Genomic DNA, 9625 nt, shown 5'->3' with positions numbered 1-9625 from the left:
TGGCCCAAGGGGACTCTCCCACTACTGGCCTCCACAAGACTTCTAAGGTAATCCAGGATAGGATTATGCAGAGGGGAGGGAAAGGGGGACTGAAGCTAGGATAAGTTATGAATGTAGTGCTCTTGTGCCCAGCTTTTCTTTCCCCTGTAATAGTTTTGAATGGAACCTTTGATTTAAGGGCAATATTTGAATTGCAAGTTGATTCCCATCACTCTTTGTACTCTGGTGAATGCAAGAATTAATCTGTCTCTAAATTTAAATAATACACTGAATTAGAATGACTCTACAGTAATACAGAAACAAAGGAGTTAAAAATAACTTAACTACCAGCATATGCACAGCCTCTGGATGTGTAGACACATTCAAATAATCTGGGAGAAACCTCCCAGATTTGTTCTCCTTGTAGAAAAACTTATCCAGTGCCATATGTATAGACATTCATATGCTAAGTCCCTGAAGAGGGGAGAGAACACACTGCTGGCACTGTGTGGCTTGGGGAGAAGGGCAGGCTGTGCACACATCTCATCATGTTCTGCAGGCTTCCTTAGTCTGCTGGGTGAGAGATTGCAGCAGTGCATAGGGCAGCTCTGATTGTCTGACTCCGACTGCCCATGGTCAGCCTGTGTTTCCGTGTAGCACCATGTGGGGATTGTGAAGGAGGTGAGTTCTGCTCCCTGCTGAAGCAGCAGAGCCCAGCAAGCCACACACTGTCTCACTGGATGGTGGTTGAGCGAAGAGGGAGTGTGGAGAATACTAGATGGACTATGTTCAATTCTGATGCAAACCACAGTATGTACAAACATTCACCCCCAGGAGAAATGCTCTTTCCTGGAAGTAATTTAACCCTGATTGTTCCCAGGTTATTTCTGTCCTGGAGTGGTCATTTTTACTCCTGGGGGTGGGGAGGGGGGGAGCGGGGAGAAGCTTGAACATCTGTACATTCCTGGTTTCTACTGGGTGAACATTAACTCTCCCAGGAGAAACTGAATGCCTGAAAGGCTCTTCACTAGTTTTGGGCTGGCGTTATTAAAGAATCATAAGACAAAAGAACATTTACCTCACACTTCACCTGGGCTCTGCATGACTGTGTGCAAGTCCCCTGTTCTGCTGTCAAACCCCTTTGAGATGCTGCAGGATGCATATGTGGGAACAAAAAACATTCCCCACGCATATTTGCAGTTTGGGTTCAAAATGTGGTATCTGGACATCCAACTACCAAAATAAAACCTGGGCAAAAAAAAAAGGGGGGGGGGAAGGGCACGGTTCTGGACCATGTCCTGAGGCAACCAGAGGCTGGGTTTCTCAACAGAGCCTCTCTGGTAGCCAGCCAGAGCATCTCTATGGCTGGCCCTTGCCCCAGTGCTGAAGCACGCTGCCTGCAAGCAGCATACAGGCTGCAGGGCCCAGGGCTCCATGCCAGGTAAGTATGGGTTGGAGGGTCTGGAGGAGTGGGGGAAGGGACCATGAAAGAGGGGCCCTCACCCAGTCCCTGCTTACTCCCTCAGCTCCTCTGCTCATTCCCCCAATTCCCCTGAATGTTCTCCCAGCCTCTCGTTCATTCCCCCAGCCCCTGCTCATTTTCTCAGCTCCCCAATTGTCCCCTAGCTCCCCCGCTCATTCTCACAGCTCCCCTGCTCATTTCTCCCAGTCCCACTCATTCTCCCAGCCCCTGGCTTGTTCCCCCAGCTCCCTGCTCACTCCTATGCCGGCCTCCCCCCCACAGCCCGCACTCCACCAGCAGTAGCAGCAGCTATCAGGGAGCTCAGAGCCCCCTCACATGGCATGGGACAGTGAGGGGAAGGGCTCAGCCCTGGCTACCTGGCACCTGCACTGCTGCTGCCACAGCTGGGTGACAGCTGGAGTGCCCCAAGCTGCCAGACAGTGTGCAGTGCTGTGTGGTGCCCAGGGGAGCCAGGCTGCATCCATGCGATGCTGCACCTGCAGCAGAAGCAGCGGCATGGGCGCCAGGTGGCTGGGGCTGAGACCCACTGCCCACCGCTGCCCTGCATCATGTTGGGGGGGCTCTGTCATGAGGCTTTGAGTGCCCCAATTGCCACTGCCACAGCCGCTGCCAGTAAACTCAAGCTGTGCAGGATAGCTGGGGCTGTGAGTGTATGGGGGGGGGCTCTAGGCCCTGCAAGGGTGGGGGGCAATAGCCCCTGCAGGGGGGGGTCTGGGCTCTGTGGGGGTAGTAGCCCCTGCATTTGGGCTCAGGGCCCTGTGGAGAAGCTGGGACCCTGCAAGGGGGGCAGTCCGTATGCTGTGTGGAGGGGCTGTGCCCTGTGGGAAGCAGGGGACCCAACCCTCCTGAGCAGCCCCCCCCCACAGTCCACCCACAGTCCCCTCACAATCCCCTCACACCTACCTACACACTGACCCACTTCCTTTCACACACACCCACCTGCATTCCCCAGCCCGCTTCCCATCCCCTTCCTGCAAACCCCACATCCCCCCATCACACACCCATCCTGTAATAAGAAAACTAAAAACAAACACAAAACATATAGATATTTAGAATTTATTTTATTATGATGATAGAGAAATTTGTAGGCTTCCAAGTTGCTTTAACATTGTAAATATAGCAATAAAACGTTGCCCAACTGATCCCTCTCTCTCTCTCTCTCTCTCTCTCAATATATATATATATATATATTAGAACAAAAGAACACTAATATATATGGAAGGCCATGGATTTAGGGTATTTTAAAGAGTGAATTTGGGATGATGCTTCAGCAGTCCAGCTGGCACAAGGGGTAGTTTCCCCAGATACCAAGTGGCTGGGCCCCAGAAGCTCATCAGAGTGAATAGCTCTGAGCTGCTTTCCAGGGCAGCTTTTTATACCACTAGGGTCAGCACATGTGCCTCCGTTTCTAGCTCCCTCTAGCTGCAGATCCAGGAGGAGTTGGGCAGGGTATTTTGCCCCAAGTGGCACAATTTGCCCCACACCTAAGTGCATGTCTAGGCACATGTGCTGAGGCAAAAAGCCCCAGCTCAAATTTGTGCTGCTTCTATTTGAGCTGCTGCAGGTACATGTGTCTGCATATGTGGACACACCCCAAGTGCTATTCCACCTTGTCATCAACTTTCCGGTTAGGGCCAAGTAGTGAGTCACCTGGATAGCACAAGTGAGATATCTGTAAGGATATAGAATATCAAGGAAGGATTCTTTAGGACTTCTTATCAAGAATCCATTTGGTCTCATTTCCTCAGAAAACTTTCACTACACAAACAGTGATTCATAAATTTCTCCCAAATACAACCAATCTCCAGGGCCATTGGGGCGATGTTGCTTTCTTTACAATGGAACTACAAGGGTTTTGTTTTTACGTTGAAATGAAAAGAACTTACAACAGATTTTACTTCCCCTCAAAATATGCTTACTTTGACATTTAAAAAAATACCCTTAAAATAAGGGCTATGATGGATACGGTGACTGAAACTTAGAGAGAACTTATTTTGTTATTTAAATTCTGTTCTTTATTTCTGTCTGATGCAGTTGTAAATTTTGATAAACAGTGCATATGTGGGCTGGGCACAAAATGAATGTATATGTTTAGGAATGACAGGAATCACTGATGGAAGAGAATATCATTTATTTTTATAGAGAATATTGAAATGTTATCTCCCAAGGACTTTACAGAGTATACAGTTAAATGAATAAGTTCAATGAATATATAGACCAACAGAACCTACATTACCCACTCAATAATAGGTCATGAGCATCAATGGATGTTACAAGCTGTTATGCCTTAACAGGCTTTTTAGTACTTGTAATACATACCACATTGACAATTCTGGAGACAGAAGTCTGCTGTTCAGCTATGGAACTAACAATGGAAGCTGTTCCACACTAGCAAGTGCACTAAGATCATCCAAGCCATTTCATAGTCATCGGGTAATAATTGCTTTCACCTGTTACAGACTGGGGCTGAAATAAAACCAGCCTTCCTGTGATGAAGGGTTCTATATTCCATTATCAGTGTCCTCAGCTCTCCATTTCTCTTAGAATACTTTATATCAACAACTGTTTGTTAAAGTCCTGTGGCTGTATGCCACTCTTATTGAAAGTGTCAGAAGATGCTACACTTTCTCTCAGGCATCCACAAAAGAAGCTTATCAATCACATCTAATTTCCTGCGAAATCTCAAGTCCACTCTAAATGCCTACTGGAGCATTAAGTTGTTTTAAGCAACATTTATTCAGAAAAAATAATATTCATGGCCCTCAATGGCCTGTTTTAAAAATTCAAAGTGTAGCTGTCACTAATAGAACATTTTTAAATGCAGAGATTTTAAATATTAACAGTTATCAAAACTGTCTTCCTCACATCGATGCTTCACCACTCATGATAAGTAACCTTGATTTCCATTAAGCAGCTTCACCTTCAGCCCTGTTTATTGAAATTGCAAGGTAGAGCACAAGTTTGAAATTTGGTTACATTGTTTCAAGGTTATTTTCTCTCCAGGCAAAAAGTGATAATGTAGTAAATTTATACTACTTCTCACTGCTGATAGTATTGGAGAGCTAACTGCTAAAAGGAAGCAAACATAAAGCTCATAAGGAAAGTATAAATTCAGTTCCATATTGGGGCGGTGAAGTGCCATTCAGTGATTAACTGGGGTAGAATTTGGCTTGCAGAATCTTTACTGCTCATGAAAATGAATACCCCCCCCCCCCCCGAAAAAAAAATCCACTAGAAAGTAATGCTACAACTTGACCTTGACATTCCAGGTTAACTTTGAGAGACTGGCAAGTTAGGAAAACATATTTCCACTTGAAAGCTGAGCAAATTTCATCCAGAGGTCACTGTAATATGATAAATATGAAAGCTACTGTTCTGTTCATATACTCACTTTTCAGAAAAGAATTGAATTTTCAAATTTATACCAATAGAAATATATCCATGATTTTTATTTAATGGACTATTTAAACAGTGCTATTGAGAAGTGGTGTAATCTAAAATACAGGGTTTTTCTTTTCTCTACTCTGAATAGAGACAGTGAATAATAACCATGAAAACAATGCTTGTAATAAAAGGCTAGGTAGTTTTCTTTGGGGAAAAATAAGTAATTTGGAAATTTCATCACTATTTTTCTGTTCTGACAACAGCAGACTTTGATTTTTTTTTGTTCTTTATAAATGGATCTGACTTCAGAAGTTAATTTATAGATCTATACTTCAGAAATACATAATCTGGCAACAGTTATTGGGAAGATGTTAAAACCTTGATACTTTCTTAAATATATACAGTTAGTTAATATAGAGAGGCCATTAGGATTTTTTTTCCATCAAAAGTGCTGCCACTTAATCCAAATTGTAAAATAGAATCGCTATTGACAAATCTGGCTCAAAAAAAGAGAGTGAGAGTGTGTGCACATGAGACAGAGGTCTTGTAATTGTTGGAATTGTTTGCCATTTCAATTTTTAAATAAAAAAAAAGACTTTTAGTTTCCATATTTGAATGATTTCAGTTAAAAAAAAATGTAAAGGCTAACAGCGGAGCAGAACACTTCAAAATTATTAGAATGATAGGTTGGTGTCCTATCCACTTCAGTACACTGTTTCTGTAAGGAAAGGGCTCTACAAAGGGTTAGAAAGATTTCTATGCAATTTCTTTCAGTTAAAGACAGTGAAATAGTATGAGATTATGACTTTGTCTATGTGGTATAACATTACAGTGGCAAAGCTGAGAAAAGAAGGCATATTATTTTAACTCTTTAGTCCAAGACACTAAATGTGCGTGAAGGACCTGCTGAGGATCAGGGGAACTGGATGCCCCTGGACAACAAAATGACAATCTCGAAAGCTTGTTTAACTTTATCCCAAATATACAATTGGTGCAATAAATGTTATGGTCCCAAAAAATCTTTGCCTCTTGCAAAATTAATCACAGCTACAACATCACTCTAACTCTACCAATCTAATTGGTTTCATTGCGAATGCCAGTATTGGAACTGGCAAGATTGTTCATTTTACTGAGGCGTAGTAGCTGTCTGTTCACTGAAAATTTTGAAAAAATGTTTTTGGTTTTATTTGGACTAAAACTAAATTTAAAAGGAACCAAATTTTCCTCTGAATCAGATCTGAGTTTAGCTCAACTTGAACACTATTCCCTAATGACCTGACATGTATTCTGTCTGCTCATTCAGGAGAAAAATCATGCAACTGTAATTAGGCATGAAAACCTACCTCCATTTTAACTTTTCTTGGGACAAAGTAAGTGAAAAATGCACCATACCACAAAGATTTCCCAGTGACACATTCATAAAAAAGAAAAAGGCTACATTTTCTCATGGGGATGCTTTTTCAGCTACTTCAGATCAATCTGGAGAACACACATGCAATTCAGGCACTCTTGGGGTAAAAGATACCGCAACCAGCTCACAATAGACAAACCAAGTTCTTTGAAAAGCAGTTGAATCAGAAGCAAGCACATAAAAAAGGGCCATGGACACGTTTACAACCTACAGGAGTCAAGACATTTTCCTGAGGCAAAGAATTCATAGTGCCCTGGGCAAGCTGATGGTTATTAATAACTATCTGTTGTTGACAGTTTTTTTCCATTTCCTGGCATTTCAGGTGTTGTTTCACAATCTAACAAAAATGTTTCAGCTTTATATAACAGCTCTAAAAATCACACTAAGAAAACTGTATGCAAGAGAAATGTTCTAATTCTTAATAGTTTTACTCACTTCTTCATGCATCGTGCATTGCCCTCATACTTGGATCTAAAGCTTTGTAATTTTTGGTAATTAGCAAATTCTTTGATTTGCATCATATTCCTTGAATAGTGTCAACTAGGGAAATAATCAGGTTCTTGGAGGAAATTATAACCTCCTTGGGCATGTATGTTTGCAGCAGCTCAATTAGCAGAGATGTGTGCCTTAGCATACGTGCCTGAACATGCACTTTGGTGTGAGGCAAATTGTGCCACTTGGGGCAAACTGACCTTGCTCAGCTCCTGCTGGATCTTCAGCCAGGGAGATCTAGAAGTCTAAAAAGCTGCCCCAGTGAGCAGCTCAGGGCTATTTGCTCTCAAGAGCTTCTGAGGCCCAGCCAGTTGGTATCTGGGGACATTAGCCCCTTGTGCCAACTGGACTGCTGAAGCAGCCCTAACTTAGAGTGGCCTCTTCGCCCACTGCAGTAGTCTGGCAGTGGGGGCTGCTACCTAGCTGTGACCTGCCTGCTGCCTGTGACAGCATTTGTCCCCTTGGACTTGTGGCCACATGGCTGCATGCCTGTGTAGCCCAGGTATACCTGGGGGGTGTGCCCTGTCCTCCAATGATAGTGGTGGGAGTCAGGCAGGGAGCTGATGGAGAGGCCGGCTACTAGAACAGTTCCCTCTCCTCTCTACAGAGCCAGGCCAAGACCGAGTGCTTAACTATATACAATTTATTACTATAATAAATACTTAAGACAAAACATGAAATATTTACAGTAAGCTTGGCCTATATCACTACATATAATATTGCACAATTCACATACACCATATAATGTACAACATATATAATAATTAATACATTGAACAAAATAGTAAAGGTTACAACATGATAAACACATATGGAGACTCAACTTATATAACCCAAATGAGTTAATAATATTTCCTAGACCTACCAAGTAACAATACAAATATATATATTAACACATTACAAACATATAAACCATAGAAACATCCTTAAAGAATACCCATAGCTATATAGACCTTGACACAACAACAATCACCCAAAATAGGGAGTGCACTTAGTACCTCCCCGAGGGGTATCCTTGGAGCCCCTCCCCTTTAAGGTCCTGGGATGTGGACACGCCCCTCCTGCAATGGAGGGTGAAGGCGGCAGACCCTTCTGTCCTGTGCCTACCTCCCCTGTGGGGCCCGCTTCCCCAGCAACTCATGCTTCCTCTCTGAAGCAGCCAAGGCTCATCCCCTGGAGGCTGATCCCAAGACAGCCTCTCTCCAGCAGCACCTTTGCCTCTCCTCGATGGTCTGGCGCCCCTCACTGGGCAAACCAGAGCTCTCTCTCTCATGTGGGAGCTGAACCCTTAGAGGCTCTAGTTTCCTGGTCTAACACTGGGGGTCCTCCCTTTCCCCCACCCTGCTCTGGGCACCAGGGCTCTTTTAGTTAAAGGCGGAAACGCACTGCAGGTCTCCGGTCACTTGGCCTAGGGCCAGGGCTAACTTGAGCAGCCGCGAGCTGCTCCCAGGCAGGTCCTCCATGCACTGATCCATGCAACGGGTGAGGCCTGAGCAGCCACTAGCTGCTCCCAGGGCAAACTCTCCGTGGGCTGAATCGCACACCATGTGAGGCCCCAGCAGCCTTGAGTTGCTCTCAGGGCCAACTCTCCATGTGCCAATCTGAACACTGACTGCCCAGCTTCGAGCAGCTCCTAAAGCCATGTGCTGATTCGCACACTGCTGAAGCTCAAGCAGGGTCATGAGGATGGCCGTCTCTGGAGCTCCAATCTCCTCGCTGTCCCTCATCATCTCTCCGCCAGCATGCCAAGCACGCTCCTCTTTTATATTCTTCAGGGGCTCCACCCCTGAAGTTCTCTGGACCTGGCTGGTGCAGTCCCGATTCAGGTCCAGCTGCTCCTTTCCCCCTCCCTTTGGAAAAGGGCAAGACATTAGTTTTCTTGTGCTGCCTCCAGATTGGTGGGTGGGCTCCGCCAATCAAACAGCAGACCTTCGATCCTGGGACTCAACCCAAGCTCTGAAAAGGTAAGACTGCTACACCTGCCAGGCCCAGACAGGGACAACATGGCTGCCAGGGCTGTGTTATGGCCATTGGCGATACGTAGGTGGTGCACACGGGTGCACATGCACCCCCTGGGATTGGCTTCCACTGAAGCTTCCATTGGCATCTGTGTGTGTTCACCACTCCACCCTAACTCCCCACCGCCAGCACTGCTGCTGCTGCTGCCTGTGGGCGGTCTCTGATTGGCCTGCCCTTGCTGGCAAAAAACCACCGTGGCTGCTGACACCACCTCTGACACCCCAGCCTCAGGAAGCATTTCTACTGGTCACTGATTGGCTACTGAGGGACTCCACCCCCCCAGTTGGCGATTGGCCACTTGTGCCTCCCCAGCCTCAGGAGGTACCAGTCACCCATGGATGGGTATGGTCACTGCAGCAGAGCCTCCTTCACCTCTGGGCAAGCTGCCAATGGGTCATGGCTGCACAGTTGGCCTTTGTGCGGTGCTGCTGTCATGTTTTCTGTTGCCCCACTCTGCCATTTGGGCAGCTATTGCCCAGAAGACGTGCTCCTTGAATTGGCCCACTTTGAACTGTCAAACCGTATCCTCCTGGCCCAAATGGCCAGGAGGTCAGCTGTCTCATCTACCCTCTTGCTGGGTCCCCGGTGCTTGCCCTGAGCAGGCTCCTCTGCCTGGGTCCTGCCACTTGCCTCACCATCAGGGATCCTGGTGTTACCTGTTAGAAAATTCAAATTCGCTGATAACCCCCTACAAATTCTCTCATTAAAATACCCAAAATACTTGTTCTTCTGCAATTACAGTGAAACACTGATACATAGAGATCAGTTCAGCAATGTTTTATTTATATATTTACAATTTTAAAGCAATTTGGCAGCCTACCAGTTCCACTACCTTCATAATAAAATGAATTCTAAAT

Source organism: Alligator mississippiensis, chromosome 2 (genome assembly GCF_030867095.1).
Source record: "Alligator mississippiensis isolate rAllMis1 chromosome 2, rAllMis1, whole genome shotgun sequence".
Lineage (NCBI taxonomy): Eukaryota > Metazoa > Chordata > Crocodylia > Alligatoridae > Alligator > Alligator mississippiensis.
The sequence above is the reverse complement of the archived record's forward strand: the minus strand, read 5'-3'. Positions refer to the sequence as shown.